General features: G+C 43.6%; 1 long non-coding RNA gene across 1 annotated transcript; it reads right to left on the bottom strand.

The window, feature by feature from the left end:
• Positions 1 to 1389: 1389 nt before the first annotated feature.
• Positions 1390 to 13665, bottom strand: LOC117951240. The gene is made up of 3 exons (XR_004658101.1): positions 13655 to 13665; positions 9744 to 9748; positions 1390 to 1491 (listed from the first exon to the last, which is right to left on the bottom strand). It is a non-coding gene; the product is annotated as an uncharacterized LOC117951240 (long non-coding RNA).
• Positions 13666 to 14688: the final 1023 nt, after the last annotated feature.

Below are 14688 nucleotides of genomic sequence, written 5' to 3'. Positions count from 1 at the left end.
AAAGTACAGCAAACGTAACCGCTCACCCTACATGTATAGTTCCCCCTGTCAACAGAGACGCAGATCGGTGCCATTAAGCCTCAGCAGCTCCACAGTTACAGAGGCTGTGTCACCCATCTCTGTGCCCTGAGTGTTGAGATTGAATGGAAACGACAGTAAACCGGCAACTCTTTTCTCTGTTAGCAGTCACCTGTGAAGGTCGTACTGCTGCTTTAATCCTATTGGCTCCATTCAGTGGTGCTCAGTTGGCCTGAGCCTCGCTCTGTTTGTCTATCCCTGAGGCTGGCTTTCTGCTGTGTCCTTGGACTCTGTGCTCACACTTCACAGCCAACATGACTGCCACATACACACACACACACACACACACACACACACACACACACAGATCTGTCATGGCCCTGGGGAGTGAGAGGTGCGAGCCAGAGGCATTTCTATCTAATACAACTCTAACAGCTACTGTGTTTATTCCTGGATCAGTTTAACACCCTCGGCACACTGCTCACCCTCCACCCATCCCTCACCCACTGGGAGGGCTAAGGCAGAAGGGTGGTGGTGGTTTGGAAACACTGAGCATGCTATATGACACATGCTTGCTTGTGTCACCCCGTCCGTGTGTGTGCGTGTGTGTGCGTGTGTGTGTGTGTGTGTGTGTGTGTGTGTGTGTGTGTTGCTCCCAGGGGATCAGAGCTGGGGTTTTGCTTTCCCCTCACCAAACCCCTCCAAGATTATTGGGTGCTATTCTTATCTCAGCAGTTGGGATAAAGGGAGATTGTTTGCCTTTTGTCCCAACGAGGATGCTCCTGATTGGGTGTCAGGCTGGATAACACCCAGCTTTCACTGCCCCAGGCCTGGCTGAGCATCCACAGCCTCAAACTGTTTCTCTGGATTCATGTGATATGGTCTTCAGCATGGCAGTGCTACTGCAACACTGATACTTCAGTGTGGAGATGTATGCAGCCAAAACTTTGTGCTGACATTCAATATGACTAATACCCCAAATAATTACAAGTGTTCAGTGTGTTTTCCCCAGGGTTTTATTCAAGTGAACACTTAAAAACCAGAGCTGCTCTAGGCCTAATTGAAAGCAAGCCTAACTTTTGCTTAACAACAGCCACTGTGACAATTGCAGAACTGTAGTCAACACTAAAATGTAGTGTAACAGTAGTAGTTAATAAGTTTAGAAGATTCATGAAGTCAGCAAACTAACACAGTTACTTAATTTACACAGAAATATACTGTATCTAAAGTCTGTTGCTGTTAGCACATTAGCCACTGTAAGCTACTATTTATACCAGAATAAATTCTGCAGCAGAAAAATCCCTGAGTGTAGTATATTACATTATTACATGGCTTGGATGAATTCTAAGGCATTCTGTGGTCTGTTATTTCTTGATAACAGACCGTTGCTAAGTATAACACACCATTTTCATGCACAGCAGAGCGTTGCCATGGGCACATTTCTGTTGACTCTGGAGCACAGCAATGAATCAACTCCTGTCCTCCAATTCAAGCAATGACAGCAGATCTGGTTAGCGCCTATCGCTACATATTTATGTACGATCTATAATCTCTACGCAGTGACAGCCGTAGGGACAACAATGCTAATTAGTTAGCTTACATTGTAACATGTTTAACGTTACAGGTGTCTCAACTGTATAGACAGTTAAAGAAATGGACCAACAGATTCCGTTGCTTTGGACAGAGACCAGCAAAGGATGTTAGACGCACTTTTCCGGTGATGGCTGAGCGTTACTGCGCAGCATCCAACTGAGCTTGATGACGTGGGCAACGTGTCTGAAAGTTGTAAGTCTTCTGGTAGCTGTGCTAAGAGAAATCTCAACCATTTCCAATCAGCAGAGACGGAGAGCGTAGGTATACTGTATGTTAGGAGATAGCCCCGGCTAATTATTGCTAACTAACATGCTAGTTAACATTAACATAGGCACCGGCTAATTAGATTAGATTAGATTAGATTAGACATTACTTTATTCATCCTACAGCGGGGAAATTCCTTTGTTACAGTAGCATTCTCCACAATAAGAGCACAAAACACACAAGAAAAACAGGCAAACAGTAGACAATGAGCAGAAGGTAGACTGAAGTGGCGTCAAATAAAGGTATTGTAAAGTAAAGTGTGGTTGCCATAGTACAAAAAGAAAATAAAAATATATATATTGTTGTGTAAGTGACGTTAAAATTAAATCGGATATGTGATTAAAGTAATAATGCAAAAGTAGGTAACCGTAATATAAGTTATATTCACTTGTGACCATAAATAATATTGAAAAAGTAAGTACTTATAATGGAAAAATATAAATACAGATAAAGAAATACAGAGAGTGTGTGGATTAAATGGAAAACAGGAACAGAACTACAACATTATCAGGTAGTGCAGGTGTTGTAGAGTCTGACAGCGGCCGGGATGAACGACCTGCGGTACCTCTCCTTCTTACACCGGGGTGTATCAGTCTGCTGCTGAAGGAGCTGCTCAGGGTCCCAACAGTGTCATGTAGGGGGTGAGAGGTGTTGTCCATGATGGATGTCAGCTTAGCTAACATCCTCCTCTCCCCCACTTCCTCTATGGGGTCCAGGGGACAGTCCAGGACAGAGCTCGCTCTCCTGATCAGTCTATTGAGTCTGCTCCTGTCCCTGTCCAAGCTGCCCCCCCTCCAGCAAACTACTGCATAAAGAATGGCAGAGGCCACCACAGAGTCATAAAAAGTCCTATGGAGAGTCCTGCACACTCCAAAGGACCTGAGTCTCCTCAGCAGATGGAGGTGACTCTGGCCCTTCTTGTAGAGCGCATGGGTGTTGTCAGTCCAGTTCATTTTATTATTTAGGTGAACACCCAAGAATCTGTAGCTCTCCACTACCTCAATGTCCAATCCCTGGATGCTCACCCGTGAGAAGTGGGATGTTTTCCTCCTAAAGTCAACAATCATCTCCTTTGTCTTGCTGGTGTTAATCTGAAGCTGGTTGAGCTCACACCAGCTGACAAAGTCCCTGATGAGCCTCCGTATTCCAGATCGTTCCCCTCAGAAACACAACCAACAACAGCTGTGTCACCTGAGAACTTCTGGATGTGGCAGAAGTGATTCTTCTAACTAACGTGCTAACTAACGTGCTAGTTAACAATAACATTGGCAAAGGCTAAATACTGCTAACTAAAATGCTAGTTAACATTAGTTATTAAACCTAAATAGCTAATGTATGTCTAAACTGTCTGCGAGCTTCTCCTGACAATGCGGTGATTTGTTGACTATGCGACAGCAAGTCACGCTGTTATGACACAATTAGCCTATTTTTACAAAAACCTTTCATACATTGTTGTGTTTCTTTAGAAATAAAAAACGGACAAATCGAGTCTTTAAACACTTCAGATGTAAAGTTTGTCATTGTCAAAGTGACGCCAAAATGAATGGCAGTCAATGAGATGCTAACGGCGGATGAGTGCTTCGTAGCATTTAAATGGCGCCATAGGAGGTACGCTCAGAGAGGGGAGGCTCACCCCTTGGTCAACTGCGGCAGCAGTGCAAAAAGGAAAACAAGATGAATAAGGACATAAACGTCAACACTAATATTCCCAAAGAAGCCATTCACCGTGTCTCACTTCCCACTTGCATCAAACAGATACAGAGTTTACGTTGCTATGGATGCAAGATTCCAACCATAGAGATGTAATGGACTATTTTCTCTAGTGGAAGCAATACAATCGTATTGAAATCAATAAACTCCTGTTAAATCAACATTTTGTGTCAAATTATTTATAAAAAATTAAAAGAAAATTTGATCACAAAAATAATTTGTGTCAAATTTTTGATTTAATAGAGGCGGTTAAAGCAAATACAACCCTGACGGAGTGATCTTGAATCCGCCTGAAGGCTGGCTCTACATTATCTCTTATGTAAACTACTGCACTTCTAAAACTGTTATACAGGAGATGAACACTAATGGGGGTGATGACGTACAAGTTCTATTTTCTTTTTCTGTATTATGTATTTATATCAGTTTGGCTTTTAGACCAGTCACAATAACACAGAGCGGAGAGAAAACCACACACACAAAAACACACACACACAAGCTGTATTTAACTGTAATAGCATGACTGTTACAGTACAAATTCCAAAATATGACTATTCTGCGTAAATAAACACACACACGCACACACACATTCTTTCCACTCTGCAGCTCTAGCAATCCAGATGTGGCTGTAAGACAAAGACGTTCTATGAACGGCAGTAGAGAGATGTGTGTGTGTGTGTGTCTGTCTGTGGATATTTCTTAGACCGTTATAGCAAACAATGGCTGTGACCTTTAAACTGCAGTAAGGTTACTTAAAAAACTATTCGGGAGGGTGTATGTGTGTGTGTGTGTGTGTGTGTGTGTGTGTGTGTGTGTGTGTGAGAGTGTGTGTGTGTGATTCTTTTGAGGTTTGAAGGTCTTTCAGGACCCTTTTAATGACTTTTCTGCAGGAAGTGGCGACTGTACAGAGCCATGTGGAGGTCGGAGCTTCACTCTGCAAAGTTCTGAGCTCAGAGTTGAGGTGGGGAGGAGAAGAGAATGATTGAAAAATAGGTCACAGCTGTTCTCTATCTTTCCCCAGCACACCCCCACTCCAAGCACTCCAGCCAACCCCATCCCACCTCCTCAGCAATACCACTACCCCAACACACGCACACACACACACACACACACACACACACAAATTGGAACAGTCTGCTGAGCCCCAGACCTCACATTTCATGTGTTTATTTTCTGGGTGCAGGGGGAAAAGGGAAAAAAGAAAATCCACATTCCATAAGACACATGATCTGTTGGTCAAAGGAGGAGGAGGAAGAGGAGGATGAAGGGCTTTAGATGGGACATTAGATGTTCATCAGTGCATTACTGTCTGCATGGATGGAAAGTAGTGGTACCAAGTGGAATTGTTTAACTACATTTACACAAGCTGAGCTCATCTAAAACAAGCCGGTTTGCTTTGCACATCAGAAAACAAGATGCTAATTTTATAACCTTTAATATGTTAATAGATCTATTCAACCCCTAGAGAAATGAAAAATGGAAATGTACACTCAATCCAGATTCTTAGAAGCACATCTTTAGCACATTTGTTAATCTCTGTATGGCCGGTATACATCTAGAGGGGAGTTGCGTATTCAGCATGTATGTAGCCTAGCTTAGCAGAACTACTGGAAGCAGGGGGAAACTGCTAGCCCTGTTCCATTATAGGAATACTTTAACATCTTTATTAGCTTTCTTTGTAAGAGGGATATGGGATCAATTTCAATCTGATGAGTGTGTGTTTATATTCTGGAAATATAGGTAGGATGTGGTTAGCCTAGGTTAAAGGGTAACTACTGTTTTTTTCAACCTGGACCCTATTTTCCTGTGTTTTTGTGTCTAAGTGACTGATGGGAACAACAATCTTTGACATTGGTCCAGTATTAAGAAAAATTGCTGCAGATCGACTGGCTAACTCAGTTGGTAGTTGTCCAACTTGTATTTACCGTCACAAAAGCGCTCGTTTAGCCACTGACAGGCTCAGATTAATGTTCTAGGTGACTGACAACATTATGGAATGGAACCCTACAGAGATAGACCTTTAAAACCTATTTGAGACCTTTCTGTTAAACCAGAAATATCTCTGAGGTCGCTAAACCCACCAGACTCAAAAAAGCAACACTTTTAGCGTGTATAGAGCCAACACATCTTCACATGTAAATTGAAAACTAGAGTTGGGATGGTTGGAAAAGTGGGAAGATGACCAAAAATGGCTTTTAATAGTTTTATTCTGATGGAAACCCCAAGGTTAGCATGGACAACTGGCCCACTTGCAGCGGAACAAAATGGTTGCTACAGAGTATGCAAAGCAAGGGGATATGAGAGCCTCCGCAAAGCGTACCTCCTATGGTGCCATTTTGATGCTAACAAGCCATAACCTCCCATTAGCATCCCATTGACTGCCATTCATTTTGGTGTCACTTTGAAAGTGAATAACTATACATCTGAAGCGTTTAGAGACTCTATTCTCTGTCGTTTACTTCTAAAGAAACACAACAATGTATAAAAGGCCCCGTTACCTTGTAGTTCACGTTATGGCTCTGTAGTAGAGGATTTTTGTTAAATCAAAGGTGTCATAAGCACGCAACTTTCTGTCACACAGTTGACAAATTATCGTATTGTCACGAAAAGCTCGCAGGTAATCAGGTAATCAGGTAATCAATCAAACAAAATTGTTATTTATTTAAATGGGGTCTTTTGGGTGGTAGCGAATTCAATTTTGTGGATGTTTTTATGTTTTAAAAAACAATCATACTCTTTGACAGATAGGTCAACCTCCTTAGAAATCCTTTCCGTAATGTTGTCAGACACTTAATATTAATCTGAGTTTGTCAACATGACCATAAAAAACAACTTGAAAATAGTAAAAGAAAAGCCCAAAGGTACAAGACTGGGTCCAGAAACGATCATAGACTTTAATGGCAGCATCTTGCTGTAGCCGTTTCGTGGGTTTGGTAAACATTACTATGGTAACAACAAGTTCCAACATTGTGGGTAGTGTAATATTTCGCCATAAGATTGTGAATAAAATGTGTTTTTGTTAAAACAAGTTTGATTTCATTTGGACGTCTAGGGGGAGCAACTTTAGTATTTAGAACCTCGGAGCTCATGGTCCATCTACCTCGGATGGTTTAGACCAATGGTTCTCAAACATTTTTCAATAATGTGCCAGCTGTGAACTATTTTCGAGCCAAGTACCCCGTGACCAGCTCAAAGCATTTTTTCATAGAAAATAAAAAGACAAAATAAAGATATACATTACAGCGCTGCAGCATCAGTGTCCGATTTATTAAACAACCTTGTAACTGAAAAACACTTAAATACTACTTCAGATGTTAAGAATCCATAACTAAATTAATGTGTGTTAGTAAAATAATTACAGAGAATTATGCATGACTGACATCTTTTAGAATCACTTCTTTTAAAGAAATCCCACATACCCCTTGTGGTACTCCAAAGTACCCCTAGAGGTAAGCGTATGCCCATTTAAGGACATCATGGCTGATAATGTTATGGAGATAATTAATGGAATTTTTACTTGGAAACCATACAGGTTAGCTCTATGGCCCTCTAGTCTAGAGTAGTCTATATCCACGAAGTTCCACTTCAGGGATTGCTACGTTGCCTTCCTCTTTCTTTGCGTTGGCGTTCTAACCTCCGGTGGATTTCTGAGGACTATGGTTACTTGGTCCTCAGATCTCTGCAGGGTAAATCCAGACAGCTAGCTAGACTAACTGTCCAATCGGAATTTTCTGTTGAATGACTAAAACAACCTTTGAATGTACACATGTTGCACCAAAACAAGTTCCTTCCCGAGGTTATTTTGCATCCGGCGCTAAGCTCCACCCAAGACTATTGTGATTGGTTTAAATAAATGTCAATAAACCAGAGCATGTTTTTCTCCCATTCAGGAATGCTGTGGGGACTAGCCAGACCCTCCTCCGCATTGCTGTGGATGAATGTCTGGCAATACCCCCCACTCCAACAACCCTCCCACACACACACACACTCTCTCTCCCCTTCCACCAACATATGGGTCCTCTGCTACTCTACTGGGGACACTGTTTATCTGGGATTTGACAGGAAGGCAGTTTGTCTTTCCATCTGTCACCATGTTCTCTCCCTGCCCCTTTGCTCACTTGAATTAATATGTGGATATATGTATATATGCATGTATTTTGGACAAACTGTATGTATTACAGCTATCGCAGTAGTTTCCACCCCAGAATGGTCTCGTGAGTCAAATAAATCATCCTTGAATAAGACACTGGATTCCTGCCAGCTCAAGGGCGGCTGCTGTGGCTCACCCTGACCTATGACCTTTCTATGGAAGAAAAATAAAAATATGAATTCCCATGCAGGGACCACTGGTAAAAAGAATGGTCTGAAATATTGATTGTTTCAGATATTATACTTGGGTATAGAATAAGTAATACAACATTGTAAAAATACAAGTTAAAAGTTACACATTCAAAATGCTAACTTAGGTAAAATAATATGTAATCAGAATGGCCGCCCTAGTATATAAATGGATTATTATTACTAATGCATAAATGTGTGAAATTGTATTCTACATTGTGATTAGTAACTACAACTGTTCTGTTAAGTATAGGCTTCGCCCTCTGAGACCAGCGCGCATGCGCAGTCGTAAAGATTTCTTTTCCGCCCTTGTACCCAGTACCGGACCGGTTGCTGGACCGGCTACGTCCTGTCCATGGATCTCCACCTGAGATGCGAGTCATGCCTCTGCCCCATCCACGCCGGACTGGCAATCAGGATTGCACTCACTTGGTAACTCCAGGGTCTATGATTATAGGCGTAGCCCTCTAAGATTCGGGCAACCTGCTTGACTGATATTGGCTGCAGAAAAATGCTGATGATGGGAGCAGATCTACGGTTCCGCACCTGTCATATACAGTTTCTGAGTAATAGAGGCCAGTGGTGGGCGCGAAGCCGGGAAAGAAATATTTACGATTGCACATATGCTAAGGGATAAACCCAATAGCAACAGCTCTCATAGAATCTACAATAACAATATGTAACGTAACATAACCGTTTGTAGTGGTGTAAAAAGTAAATAATTTAAAATATAAAGTACAATAAAATGAAAATACAAGTACTTCAAAATTGTATTTAAAGCTACTCTCATCAATATTTTTGTATAAACCAAAATTTATTTTAACATGAATCTAACATATTATTTGCAAAGATAGAAAATTCCTTCTTTTGCAGCCAAAAGCTAAGACCTTTGTCTTTTGTGCCATTATGTTGTACGCTCGCAATAAGGTCATCGCGTAACACTCCTGAATAGGCTGATAACATGCGGTGGAAACAGAGTATTTCCTTGTATCTGCCGCAGGAGATCGTTGTTTCCATGGTGTTTAAATTGATCTAAAGTTTTAAGAAAACATAACAGCTAGACCATTCATTCTTTTTTGCAGCAGAATGCTAAGGCTTTAGTCTTGTCAGCCATCACACTGACCTAAAATAGCTCATGAATCCCTTCCCTCTCACACATGACACTCGTCAGGGATGCCCCCTGTCACCTTCACTATTTGCACTGGCCATCGAACCCCTGTCTATATCTCTCAAAAGCTCCCCAGCATTCTCAGGTATACTTAGAGGAGGCATGGAGCACAGAGTCACTGTATGCCGATGACCTATTGCTATGTGTACAAGACCCTGTCAACTGCATTGATGAATTACATTTGGCAATTTCTCAGGGTACAAACAGAATATTGCTAAGAGTCTTTGTTTCCCTGCTAATCCGTCTGCCATATCCATTTACTTTTCCCCCAATTGTTTCAAATATTTAGGCATGAAAATCTCTCATTCTCTAAGTTCTTTTCATAAAAATAATTTTATTAAACTGACTAAAAATATCAAACTAGACCTTCAAAGATGGCGTCCGAATTGAAACCATCAAAATGAATGTTATGCCTCCAATACTTTTCCTTTTCAGATACTAAAGAAATGGTGCCATAGCCCAGACATTGTGTAGTGTGTCATGGAAGCTAACTCTTGTACTTTAACTTCAATCCCTATGCGGCCCTCCCAATACACCAATAATCCTGTTGTTCTCTCGTCACTGAATTCTGGAAACAGTTCAAGAATCACATCATCCGCAAAAAGCGGCAATGAGATCCCGAGCCCACCGAACTGCAACCCCTCCCCGCCCCGACTACGCCTCGATATCCTGTCCATAAATATTACAAACAGGATTGGTGACAAAGCGCAGCCCTGGCGGAGGCCAACCCTCACCTGCAACGAGTCTGACTTACTGCCGAGAACCCGGATACAGCTCTCACTTTGGTCATACAGAGATTGGATGGCCCTGAGAAGGGACCCCCTCACCCCATATTCCCGCAGCACCTCGCACAATTTCTCCCGGGGGACCAGGTCATACGCCTTCTCCAGATCCATAAAACACATGTAGACTGGTTGGGCATACTCCCAGGCCCCCTCCAAGATCCTTGCGAGAGTAAAGATCCATGACCGTTGTTCCACGACCAGGACGGAATCCGCATTGTTCCTCTTCAATCTGAGGTTCGACTATCGGCCGAACCCTCCTTTCCAGCACCTTGGAGTAGACTTTACCAGGGAGGCTGAGAAGTGTGATACCCTGTAATTGGCACACACCCTCTGGTCCCCCTTTTTGAAGAGGGGAACCACCAACCCGGTGTGCCACTCCTTAGGCACCGTCCCAGACTTCCACGCAATGTTGAAGAGGCGTGTCAACCAAGACAGCCCCTCCACACCCAGAGCCTTCAGCATTTCTGGACGGATCTCATCAATACCTGGGGCTTTGCCGCTGTGGAGTTGTTTGACTACCTCAACGACTTCCACAAGGGAAATTGAGGACAATCCCCCATCATCCTCCAGCTCTGCCTCTACCAAGGAGGGCGTGTCATATGGATTTAGGAGTTCCTCAAAGTGCTCCTTCCACCGCCCTATTACCTCCTCAGTTGAGGTCAACAAGGTCCCATCCTTACTGTTTACAGCTTGGATGATTCCTCGCTTCCCCGTCCTGAGGTGGCGAACGGTTTTCCGGAAACACCTTGGTGCCGACCAAAAGTCCTTCTCCATATCTTCTCCAAACTTCTCCCACACCCGCTGCTTTGCCTCTGTCACGGCAGAGGCTGCAGCCCTTCAGGCCCGTCGGTACCCTGCAACTGCCTCTGGAGTCCTCCGAGACAACATATCCCGGAAAGACTCCTTCTTCAGTCAAACGGCTTCCCTGACCACCGGTGTCCACCAGGGTGTTTGTGGGTTACCGCCCCTTGAGGCACCTAAAACCCTAAGACCACAGCTCGCTGCCGCAGCTTTAGTAATGGAAGTTTTGAACATTGTCCACTCAGGTTCAATGCCCCCAGCCTCCACAGGGATGTCCGAAAAGCTCCGCCGGAGGTGTGAGTTGAAAGTCGGACAGGGGCCTCCTCCAGACGTTCCCAGTTTACCCGCACTACCCGTTTGGGCTTACCAGGTCTGTCCAGAGTCTTCCCCCACCCCCTGACCCAACTCACCACCAGATGGTGATCAGTTGACAGCTCTGCCCCTCTTTTCACCCGAGTGTCCAAAACCTACAGCCTCAGATCAGATGAAACGATTATAAAATCGATCATTGACCTTTGGCCTAGGGTGCTCTGGTACCACGTACACTTATGAGCATCCCTATGTTCGAACATGGTGTTTGTTATGGACAATGCATGACTAGCACAGAAGTCCAACAACAGACAACCACTCTGGTTTAGATCAGGGAGGCCGTTCCTCCCAATCACGCCTCTCCAAGTAACTCCATCATTGCCCACGTGTGCACTGAAGTCCCCCAGCAGAACTATGGAGTCCCCTACTGGAGCCCCATACAGGACTCCATTCAAGGTCTCCAAGAAGGCCGAATACTCCGAACTCTTGTTTGGTGCATATGAACAAACAACAGTCAGAGTTTTCCCCCCTATCACCCGCAGGCGTAGGGAGGCGACCCTCTCGTCCAGCGGGGTAAACTCCAACGCGGCAGCACTCAGCCGCGGACTTGTGAGTATCCCCACACCCGCCCGGCGCCTCACACCATGGGCAACTCCGGAGTAGGACAGAGTCCAACCCCTACCCAGGAGTACGGTTCCAGAACCAAGACTGTGCGTAGAGGTAAGCCCCACCAGATCTAACCGGTAGCGCTCCACCTCCCGCACAAGTTCCGGCTCCTTCCCCCACAGAGAGGTGACATTCCACGTCCCCAGAGCCAGCCTCTGCCGCCCGGTTCTTGTCCGTCGAAGCCCCTGACCTTCGCTGCCACCCATGTAGCAGCGCACCCGACCCCTTTGGATCCTCCCAAAGGTGGTGGTCCCATGGGCTGGAGGGAGAGGTGCCACGTTGCTTGTTCTGGCTGTGCCCGACCGGGCTCCGTGGCAAACCCGGCCACCAGACGCTCGCTCACGAGCCCACCGCCTGGGCCTGGCTCCAGACGGGGGCCCCAGGCTTCCTTCGGGCGGGGTCTCTCTATCCCTTCCTTGCTCAACCATCGAAGTCTTTGAACCATTCTTTGTCTGGCCCCTCCCCTGAGACCTCTTTGCCATGGGAGACACTACCAGGAGCACAAAGCTCCAGACAACACAGCCCTGGGGTTCATAGGGACACACAAACCTCTCCACCACGATAAGGTGATGGTTCCCGGAGACACAATTCACCTCATTTCCTGCATTACCTTAAAACAATGTTAGAAAATATCATGTCCTCCTCAGCATCACAAAATAGCATCTCTTCAATCTATGGTGTCCTTGCATCTGAACTCTCCCCTCCTCAAAGGCTTAGGGATGTTTGGGGAAGGGAGCTAGGTCTCGCACTAGATGAAGGCTGGTGGAGAGAAGTTTTAGTCAGAAGTCATAGTACTTGTATCTGTGCACGGATGAGACTCATTCAATTTAAAGTGGTCTTCAGACTTCATTACACAAGGGCAAGACTGAAAAGACTATTCCCTGATACAGATGATCTCTGCATCAGGTGCTCTCAATCTCCAGCTTACACACACTTTTTTCTTCTGTCCTAAAATACACTCTTTATGGAAATCCTTTTTTGACATCTGTAGTCCTTTATGTCCCTATGTCCCCCTGCCCCCTTGATTTGGTGTGTCTCCTATTGTAGGAAGATTTAATAGCTACCTAGCTGACGTTATTACATTTGCCGCTATGATAGCCAAACGTCAAATACTGCTACAGTGGAAGAGCCCAAAGCCGCTTAGCACAAATTCCTGCTTAGAAGATGTAATGTCATTCTTTCATGTCATTCTTTTATTTTATTCTCTTTATTTATTTACTTCTTTTTTTTCTTGTTGAGGGCGGGAGATGGGTGGGAAGTTAGACAAATGGAAGATACATGTTCAGTATCTGGTAAAAGGGTGATGGAGGGAGGGAATGGGTGGGAATGGATGTGTCTCTGTTTTGTTTTAAAAAGCAAGAAAAATGTCAAACCTGCTACCCTTTGTTATTCCCAATACAAAATAAATAAAAAATAAAATAAAAAATAAAAATTAGCTCATGAAACTTCATGAGGCTTCATCTGGCCATCACTAATGTTTGTTTTTTGACCACTAGGAAGAACTCTACAACAAGGTGAAAATCGCCTGTGTATTACATCTTAACATGTTAGCAAATATTTGTCTTAGAATACATCCCTTTTTGACAGGGTAACATTAGGACTCATTTCAAGTGTCAGTCCATCAGACGATATTTATTAATACAGCTTTAAGTATATATATATATATATATATATATAATACTTAACCTTCCTATTGTCCTCGGGTCAAATTTGACCCCTTTAAAAAATGTCTATATCTGAAATATGGGTTTCTTTTTAACCAAATTATGGCAAAAAAAAATGGATTGTATTCCATACAACGCTCTTAGCAAATACAATTGATCACTTTCATTCCTGACTAAACTCATCTGTTTGTTCCTCTGATCATAACTATTAGTCAAAATAATTCAATTTCTGCTTTTTTAACACAAATATTAGGCATAATTCTATATAAATGAGGGTTATTGACCATGATCTCCAAAATGTACTGTAAAACTAGTGGTAGTAAGGTGGTGTTGTTGAAAACTGAAAAAAGTCTGAAAAAGGGACAAAAATGTCAAATTTGTGTCCATTTTGTCCATTCCAGGACAACACATGGGTTAAGAAAATGTATTTAGTTACATTCCAACATTGGTGATGGTAAGTGAGAGGTAGATCTGATTTCCTCCACACCAGCTGCAACGCCTGAGTTTCAACTCCTGAGACAAAAAGACAACCAGGCTGTCTGTCTGTCTCTGTCCTTTTCACTTTTTGTTGCGCTTTTCTTTGCCGTTGCTTTGCTTTCGAAATCAAACATGCAAACATATTTGATAGCATTAATCACTCTAATGCGTAAACTGATGTATGTTACGGTCACACAAACATACACATGCATCATCTGGTATCGTAAGATTTTTAAAGACGTACACACACAAATCAGCACAAAGACAGCAATGTCTATCTGGAGTCTTGTGCCTGCTTATGTGGTGGAGAGACGAGAAAACAGGAAATTGGTAGCGTCTCGCTCCCTTCTGCTAAGCTTCAACTGCTAATTGAGCATATGCTCCCCCCCATAGTACCTCATTAGAGAGAGCGAGAGAGTGGGAGAAAGGGGGGCAGAGGCAGAGGAGAGCAACCGAGGAAGAAGATGAAGTGATTGAAAGTCAGAGGGAAAGGAAGAGAAAATAAATGATGTCAGGAGAAAGAAATGAGAGACAGAGATGTGAAATTGCCCTCAGGTGGTGAACTCTGCTGTGACTGTAAAGCCCTGTAGCGTCGGTGAGAACTCCCTTCCTCTAGTCAAGCTGACAGCCATTCCTGTCAGAGAACCGCAGGCTATGACACACACACCCACACACACACACACACACACACACACACACAAATATTATTCAGCAAATGCAAGACTTTCATTCTCACACACAAGAATATTGCACCTAAAAGCATGACTGTCAAATCTGCACTTTCTGTACACAAGTTTTGCAGACCTTATACTAAATGACTTTTCAAGCAATTCCACCGTCACAGACTTATTTCCAACATTGTAATGAAATCCTGAGACTCTTGTTAGAGTTGTGGCGT

The sequence above is a fragment of the Etheostoma cragini genome, chromosome 10 (genome assembly GCF_013103735.1).
Source record: "Etheostoma cragini isolate CJK2018 chromosome 10, CSU_Ecrag_1.0, whole genome shotgun sequence".
NCBI lineage: Eukaryota > Metazoa > Chordata > Actinopteri > Perciformes > Percidae > Etheostoma > Etheostoma cragini.
The sequence above is the reverse complement of the archived record's forward strand: the minus strand, read 5'-3'. Positions and strand labels throughout refer to the sequence as shown.